This window comes from Mytilus californianus, unplaced genomic scaffold, assembly GCF_021869535.1.
Source record: "Mytilus californianus isolate M0D057914Y unplaced genomic scaffold, xbMytCali1.0.p SCAF_9, whole genome shotgun sequence".
NCBI classification, from domain to species: domain Eukaryota; kingdom Metazoa; phylum Mollusca; class Bivalvia; order Mytilida; family Mytilidae; genus Mytilus; species Mytilus californianus.
Window position 1 is genome coordinate 77,605,692 of NW_026262745.1, and position 9,759 is coordinate 77,615,450.

At 30.5% G+C, this 9,759-nt stretch overlaps 1 long non-coding RNA gene across 1 annotated transcript; it reads right to left on the bottom strand.

The window, feature by feature from the left end:
* Nucleotides 1-6,919: 6,919 nt before the first annotated feature.
* LOC127716317 (uncharacterized) lies at nucleotides 6,920-9,527 on the bottom strand. Its single transcript, XR_007988859.1, has 4 exons — nucleotides 9,460-9,527; nucleotides 8,895-8,939; nucleotides 8,075-8,162; nucleotides 6,920-7,338 (listed from the first exon to the last, which is right to left on the bottom strand). It is a non-coding gene; the product is annotated as an uncharacterized LOC127716317 (long non-coding RNA).
* Nucleotides 9,528-9,759: the final 232 nt, after the last annotated feature.

The window sequence follows — 9,759 nt, forward strand, 5'->3', positions numbered from 1 at the left end:
TACAGTAACTGCACGAAGTAAGATGCAAATGAATTGTAAGATGATGAAAAATACAAGTCACTTTGTAAATAATTTATCATATAAGCTGCTATATATTTTTCTCTTGTTTCACAACATTTTTATCACGGAAAAGTAGATTATTTTTTCACCATTTTTAAAAAAACTTTTCAGAATAATTGTTTTCTCTCCTACTCCTGTAAATACAAATATTTCTTCAGAAATTGAGAATCAGAATCAAATATTATGCCCCCTTCTTTTTAAAGAACGTGACTGTTCCTATTTAAAGTAGGAATATTTTGTCATTTAATTGAGTAAATGGTATTTATTTCAGCGGAGGAAAGGATTGTTTCTGCCTAAACTTTTAAAACATTTTCAAGATAGAAAATTGTACAGTAAAACTCCAATTGGCAACAACACACGAATTAAATGTTTTAGTACCATAGTTTGCATTTTAATTATGGTAAATATGCCTTGAAGCACACTCCATTGAAACTTGGTATCGTCCAAGTTGTTTTCTTCAAAAGAATGACCTGTCGTTCTGAAAGAAAATAACACCATATAGGTATATAAAAGTCAGATAATGCATATTTGGAGGTTTTTATTGTCGTATAACACACCTCGTGGTGTCAGGATTGCCCAAATAAAGACCTCCCTACGGCCGGTCTTTCATTTGATCAATCCTGATACCCCTCGGTGTATTATACAATAAAAATCCTTCTATAACTTAGCCTTCAAAATGTTGGCTTAATCGTGTTTGATGAAGTTAACCAGAAACGCGGTTTAAATGCACTATGAAGTGGTATGTCATTCTTAATATAGATTCAATGTTACCTTTGAATAATTAAATATAATAATTTTGGTAATGCTCTTGAATGTACCCAGGTAAAGTGACATCATAGTGTACAACAAAATGGCAGGTAATAATTATTTAATGACACAGTTTTGTTCTCAAATTGTCTTTGTTATTTGTTACACATTACGAATTTGTCAACACACCTGTTTATAGTAATTGCGAGGTTCAATTTTCTTTCCAAAAACAGAAAAATCTACATTTGATTCTCCTTTGAAATATATTGCAATGTATTTCTGTTGTCGTAGAAGCTTCATTATTGAAGATTTTATGAATGATCGACATCGTGAACACATTAAATTTTCGGGTTAACAGGGTAATGAATTTTCATCTCTAAGAATTATTTGGTGTTGTGTAATTAATTTGTCTTCAGTAACTCTCTAGACAATTGTCGACATATGCTGTCGAGAAATGTGCCATAAGTATGTGCTGCACACACTAACAAATGTATCACTCTTCTATTGTCTCTGTTTAAGCAAGTCGAAATATGATATTTCACTTTCATGTTTTGACTTTATTAAGAAAGTAATATTTTGTTTAAACTTGGAGCTGTAACAAAATTAAATAAACTAATGTTAATAAAAATGGACTGCTATTGAAATTTACTTCAACTTCAACTGACACATTTATAGAATTTAACTGAACCCGTTTTACTCAAATATCAACTTGTAATATAACTAAACCTGTAGCTTGAGTTGGAGTTGAACTGAAAACTTGGCTCAAATTTTTCGTCTTAATCATCCCATTCGTATGTTTTAAATTGGACTCGATCTGAAGCTCAAAATGCAAAGCCAAACTCTCCCCTCAAATACATAGACTCGGATTCTAATGCTGTATCGTACTAACTTAGGAGAATAAAAGGTTTCATTTTTCATATGCGGAATAATTATATTTCCAAATAACGCTGACAAATTTAATAAAAGAAGTATTACTAAATTGTTTATGTTTTCTAGATCAAATATGATATTCTTTCTTCAACATTGTAATCAACAGACTTTAAGTCATTTTTTGTTTGTTTAGATTTGCATATATCGATATTTAGATTCATCTAATTAAATTGCTTATTTTATAGAATCGAATACACACAGTCTATCAATAGATCTATACCGATATTTGTGTGAAAACATTGTTGGGAATGAGGACTACGTCAAAAGAATTCGAATGATGAATACAGTCCGTGACAATTTATCAAACAGCGAGCATAATACAATAATTACAAGTGGCAGTCTTGGAGAGGGACTTGAGATGCAAGGTAGTGATTTAGATGTAATGCACGTACTGAAAGAATATGATGTTTTCGAAGAAGCAAACATTCAAATAAATAGAAATACCGCGCAGTTCATGATGGAAACTGAACATACACAGCCATGTTATGTACAGTTACGTTTTTTGCATAGTAATGATAAGTGTATCTTTGAACTCTGTGAACAGATAGGAAGTCATAAGTACTTTTCAAACGTGTTATTTAAACAAAACTTTAAAAACGACCTTTTCTCATCTGTTCATGGTCCGTGTCTTTCAGACGAAAATGGAATATATGATCTTGCATACTGTTTACATAGTAAATCATGGGTAAAACAAGCACAACCGTGGCTTACACGATCAAATAAGAGATGGCCAGGATTTAATGTTAAACACCGTGTTATGAAACATGGAGTTCTATTTGTACCTATCGGGGTTAAAGGGTCTACAACTGAAGACATAGAATGGCGTCTATCGTTTTCTGTTGCAGAGAAGTTTCTTATCTATACATTTACACATGCACAATTTCTATGTTATGCTCTAATGAAAATTCTTCTAAAGGATCAGATTGATGTTCACTTAGATTGTAAAGATTTACTATGCTCATACTTCTTGAAAACAATTTTGTTTTGGTTATCTGAGGAATTGCCAATATCAATATGGAGACCAGGAAATTTGATATCGTGCTTTATGAGATGTTTCAGGAGACTAATTTATTGTGTTAAATACTCAGTTTGTCCCCATTATTTCATTCCCGAAAATAATTTGTTTGAAGATAAAATGAAAGGAAACGCACATGAAATACTCTTAAATAAGTTGCACATTATTTACAGTAATGGTTGGAAATTCATTGTATTTCCCTTTCAAATACCGAATACCGACTTAGCATTTCACTTTCAATTTCTTCAACGAAAAAAAAGATATGTGCATAGTTATGATATAGAAAAATCATTAACTTCAAATATTCAGCCTATAGCTAGTCATTTAGATGCTTCAGAAGAATTGTGGGAAAACGGAATAAACATGATATTGTCCCGAAAAAGTTCCAAAATAAAAAACTTGTGTCTGTACTATATGTCAAGGATGTTATCAGAGACGACGCAAGTAAAGGCTATATATGACAATAAATATAAATATAAACAGTACAAAACTCGTATCAGTACTCTGTTTCAGAATTTATATCATGATTCTGTCTCCGGATGGCTCAAGTTAGCTTCGTTTTTCTACAAAACAAAGCAATTCAAAGTTGCCCTTGACATTGTTCGGTATTCTCTGTTAAAGTGTTCAGCGGAAAAACTATACCCACAAATGAAGATGTCACATTTTCATCATGAATGTTTGAATTTCCATATATATAAACAGATGAATTATGTTCACTTGTTGCGATTTTTTCTCGTAGATTTTGTGATGCTTTATCCAAACTGTATGTTAACACCAGATGAGTTGGAAATGGACGTACAAACGTCAAAATTCCGTATACCATCAGTTGTATATGCTCATTTCCTGTGCTTTCTTTGTCATTACCATCTTAACAATCGTAGAAAATGTCAAGACTCAATCCTAAATTTACAAACGACTATAGAAGAAAACTATTTGATATCGAAAGGCATTATGGAAGGCGTATCCTACAACATCTTAGGTATAACGTTTCAGTTAATAGGTGACAAAGAATCAGCGAAACATGCATTTATCCAATCTATTAGATATTACTCAAGTGTAGAAGGCAATACTGCGTACCGGCGATTGATAAATCTATTTGACATACTAAGTAATTGTGTACCTTTTCAATAATTCTTAAGTTGTGTTCCATACAATAAGGATAATCTTGGATTTTACCGATTATGCACTATTCCCTACTGTGACTGCGTGTGGATTTCCATAGTGGTTGATACATTCATAACAGAGAAACGACTTGTTGGTGCACCCGGTCCTGTTCCTGTGACACATGTTTTCAACTTCTTCCTAATCTGAAAATAATTAATCAGCAATCCAAAATTGCCCGAAAAAAGGACCAAAATATCGTCCACCGTCTGAAATAAATTGGAAATTTATCGCCAGGTTATTAAAGATGCTCTTTCACCCTATTGTAAAACATGGTGTAAATAGGAGAAATCTGACAAAAGTTCATTTGATTCCTATTTGAATAAATGTCTGAATATTGTTGATATTCGCATATCACATTTCAGAAATAATATAGAAATAAATAAAAGAAATGTAATACACCCATTTTTAGAATTAAAAACAAAATTCAAGTACTTGCAAAGCGTTTTGTGTTCTTATCGGCGGACAAAGCAGCCAACTATGTGGTGGTGGTATGACATAAATACTACACGGAAGTCCTTAAGAATGAAATTATACTTTCAACAACATTCAAGGCCGTACACTCCACAGAGAGGCATATAGTAAATAAGCATGTCACAACCACAGCTCAGCTTAAGGCCTCTTCTAAACATTTGAAGGTCCCAACTATTCATTGGTTACCTAAACTACACAAAACAAAACGTAAAATATCGTTTCATTGCGGCCTCTAGTAAGTGTTCTACTACTAAACTTTCGGTGCTTTTAACGAGTTCTGTAACTACTATCAAAGAACTGATCATTAATTTTTGTAATAAAACATATAAAATAGTGGAATTTACCATTTTTTGAGTGTAAAAATATCTTGGATGTTTTAGATAAATTACGGGCTTTTGATTGTCCTGTTGATTTGGTTGACAGTTTTTACTTTTCCACTCTTTACACTACACTTCCACACAATCTTATCAAACAAAAGTTTTCCTATTTGATAAAATGGTCATTCAAAAAATCTGAATGCAAATTTATTTACTGAAACTCTAATAAAGTCTTTTTCTCAAACGAGAAATATGTACTGGAGGTGTGATGAGATGATTATTGCCATAAATTTCCTCCTTGACAATATTTATGTGCGTTTCGGCAATAAAGTTTAACGACAGTTTGTACGTATTCCTATGGGAACACACTGTGCCCCTTTAATTACAGACTTGTTCTTGTACTATTATGAATCACAGTTTATGGCAAAACTCAGTAAAGACCCGTCTAAATTCTGATTAATTAATAAATTCAACAAAACTTATCGTTATCTTGATGATAATTTTCGTTACATAATTAAGAATTCTTTAAATGTACTGACGAAATTTACCCACAGGAACTCCCCTTAAATAAATCAAATATTTACAGCAATAAGTGACCTTTCTCAGATTTAAACATTTTATCAGTTTTACACCAGAAACTCTACACAAAAATTTACGACAAAAGGGATAATGTTTCTTTCTCTTTTGTTAATTTTCTTTTTTTGGACGATGATGTTTCTCTGGGACCATCTTATGGTGTTTATATATCCCAACTCGTTCGTTATGCCCGTGTCTGTTGTGACGTTTTGAATTTCAATGAGCGTAAACTATGTATCACTGAACATGTTCTCGGATTAATTTGCACTTCTCGTGAGTGCAAATTGGAACCACATTTTTTTTTAAGGTAGAATTATCAAACTTGGCAATAATATACCTATGCCTATAGGTAAAACAATTAAAAAAAAAATTTTGATATGGCTCGCCCCGTTCGGCATTACGAGTGAAATCAGTGTCAATATCCTATAGGATATTTTTTTTTCCCATAGGATTTTTAAAAATCCTACAGGATTTTTAGAAATCCTATAGGAAAAAGTCATAATCCCGTAGGATATTTTTAATATCCTACAGGATTTTAAAATCCTATGGGATTTATAATCCCTTAGGAATATAAAAATATCCTGTAGGATAAATTTTCTCCCTTAGGAGTAAAAGAATCCCTTAGGAAAAAAAAAAGCATATCCTACAGGATATTTTTTTTCCTATAGGATATTTTGACTTGTAAAACAATCCTGTAGGATAAAAAATTTCCTAAAGGATTAACAAAAATCCTAAGGGATTTCATAATAGAAAAAATATCCTGTGGGAGAAAAAAAAGTCCTAAGGGAAAAAAAAATCCTATGGGAGAAATGAAAATTATAAGGGAGAATAAAAATCCTAAGGGAAAATAAAATTTCCTGAGGGAGAAAAAAAAGTCCTAAGGGAAAAAAAAATCCTATGGGAGAAAAAAAATTCCTAAGGGAGAAAAAAAATTCCTAAGGGAGGATAAAAATCCTATGGGAGATTAAAAAAAACCAAAGGAAGAAGATCCTATGGGAGAAAAAATTTGAAAGGGTTCTGCGGAACCCAGTGTCTCTCCTACTTTTGCTGTTGTCTATGGGGAAAAAATTATTAAATATTTTCCTCTAGATACTATCTTTTGATTGTTAGAAGCTTCTGTCCAAGTTTGGTAAAAATCCAGGATGGTTTATGAATCTTATAAATTTTTTAAAAACTTTTAACTGCAGACTGTATGTTATGTTAACAGGAAGAATAAAGAAGTCCATTTAAAGGTAATATACGGATAAACAGGCAATAAATTTTTACAAAATTTCCTTGTAGATACTAGCTTTTGAACATAAACAAGCTTCTGTCCAAGTTTGGTACAAATCCAGGATAGTTTAAGAAAGTCATTAAAATTTTTAAAACTTTAACCACAGAGTGAATGTAATGTTCACTGGCAGAAAAACTAAGTCCATTTATAAGTAAAATACGGTTAACTCATCCCTAAGAAGCAGCAAACCAAATATTAAGTCATTTTGTTATGCATGTTCTGAGAAATATCTGTTGGACTACTTGGTCAGACAGACACGCAAATAAGCACAAAGATTGGATAGCGCTCACTCCTAGAGTGCAGGTATTATAACTTTAAGAACCAACGAGGTAGCTGTATGGTGACGCACAAATACACATAAGAAAGTTAAGTTTAAACTTTTTAATAAATAAATAAATAAATAAATTACTTTCTTTAAAAACAGATCAAAACATTTGTTTGTCACTATGAATAATAAAACATCATTCTAACATAAGTTCTTATACACTGTCTTTTGTCACAGTTCTTTAAATCACATTAAGAACCATCGAGATAGCTGAATGGTAAAGCACAAATACATAACAGAAAAGTTAAGTTTAAACTTTGCAATAAATAAATAAATAAATTGTTCTCTTTCAAAACAGAGCAAAATATTTGTTTGTCACTATGAATAATAAAAACATCATTCTAACATAAGTTCTTATACACTGTCTTTTGTCATAGTTCTTTAAATCACATTTTCTTCAACAATGCAGTATCTTTAATCACTTCTCTAAACCCATCTAACACATATTTGATGCGATAGCCTGTAAAATAAGAAAAGAGCATATTTAAATTTAAACAGATAACAACTAAATATTGTTTTAGAAGTATTCATGTTTGAATTTAAAAGGACATATCTATATGAAAATCAAGTTTTCAAGGTGTGCAGATTATTAATTGAAAACTGATGCAGCTTTTGATACAGAATATTATATGAGAGGAGTAATGATTTCATCCATTTGTATTCTTCTTGGCAAATGGGGTATGTAAAAAGCATGGAATCCTCTGTCCTGCCCAGAACTGCTTAAGGTTTCTCTTTTTGAGGTTATTTGTTTATACAATGTCTATTATGAAAATGTTTTAGCACTTTTTTTTTAAAATCTAATGTATAATTAGAGAACTTCTGTGATACATATGCTACAAAGGCTCTTCTTCAGTTACACAAAAAAATTAAATATTTGAAAATTCATTACAATTTACATAATTGTTTTTCATAGTATGAACCAGTTCATGCATGAATTTTATTTTAAGTGGAAATGCACGAATAGTTCAAGCAGTTACTATAATTTTTTGAGTAAACATCAGTTCTATTCAATATGCATGAAGTATTTGCAAATGGACATTAACATTAATAAAAATCAATCCATCAACAGATTTTGACAATATCCCAAATTATAAAAAAATGATGATTTGCTGACTGCATGCATTTCGTTACTTGTATTCATACCACAATTTATTTTTCAATGGTATAACTTATAATTATGAAAAATAATAACTAACCGTCTTTTAAAACTGCAGTAATAACAGCATCGTACCATTTCTTATCATTGGAATAGTAGGCAGACACCTTTTCACCTTTAGTAAAGACCTAAAATATAGAATTTATTTTAAATATTTTCACAAACAAATACTGTTAAAAAGAATAGAAAAGTAATGCAGTAATTTTGAAGGTAAAATGCATATTAATAGTTTATTAATTTCTCATATTTGTGGAAGACAGCACAGAAGTTTTGTTGTGTCTAAATAATGTGTAAATTACACACAGCAGAACCCATACAAATGTGTATTTTAAACTGAGATCAGAGTTAGACAACTCTCAGCTAATCTGTCTCGATATGTTAGCAAGTGTAAATGCTGGACATTGTTAGGCTAAAAATAGTTTAAGAAGTATTTTTTTAATACTAAATTGACAAACAACCATTTTTGCTGCATTATTTGTTTAAGACTGCAATAAATAATTGGGAAAAAAATATCTCTGGTTGAAATAATCCATACAAGTTACAGGCCATTAGCTGCAAGATGATAATTTTATTTCCCGATAAGGTTTCATACTTCATAAATAATAACTAAATTTTAGTTATGTTATTGACAAGATGTCTTACCATAGATTACCTCACAATTATTTTTTTTTCTTTTAAACCAAATTGAGCTAATAGACAAAACTGTCTATAGACAATGTTGAAAAACATATGGTGACCTATCAATGTTAAAATCTAGGTAATTTGGTCTCTGGTAGACAGTTGTCTCATTGGCAATCATACCACATTTTCTTATTCTTATAAACGATGAGAAAATTAATTTAAAAAAAAATATATATTACATGAATCTCTTCTGTCTGGTCATCTTCTTGTGTTTTTTCTGCACGCTTTTAAAATAAAACAAATACAAACATAAAAATATGGCATAACAGTATCATATTAAACATGTTAAAAGTCAGGTGATGATTATTATAGAAGTAAAAGAGAAAGTCAATATGATATCTTGTAATTGTCATCTGACTAACTTGTACAAAATATGTGATGATTTTGCAAATAGATATTTGCTTATTTCCATATGATTGAGTATAAAAAAAATAAAATGAATTTCAAACTTATCTTTTTGGTATCAGTACATCTTTTTTTAAACTTTGTTTACGATCCACATTTCTTAAATTAAGACTTTTCTTATACTCAACAAATTACACATATATCTAATAGATGCACAAAGGTTGATTGCTATTTATATGTTTGCATATAGATTAATATGGGTCATCTTAAAATTGTGTATTTTAGAATGTAGTAAATAATCAATGAACTTTTTAATAAAAGCTTGCAATTATCAACTTGCTTGAAATAAGAAAAATTACGATCCACTTGGCTTAAATAACTAAAACCATGCATTCATACCTCACGGAGTCTGTCAAGGATGTTTAGAAGCTCTCCTTCTTTGTTTCTTTTTCTGCTACTGGTTGCCTAAAATAAATGTCCCATTTAACAATCAAATATGTTAAGGATGTTAATTGACTTCAATATGTCAAAAGTTTATACTTCTGTCTGAAACTGGATCAAGATTCAAATTGCCAGGTTGAACAAAATATTGTTCTGGCAATAAAAAGGTGCATAATAATGATGTTTTACATGAATAAACCAAATTCAGATATGTTAAACTATAAATCTGACTTTTATTGTACAGAATAAATTGTTTAA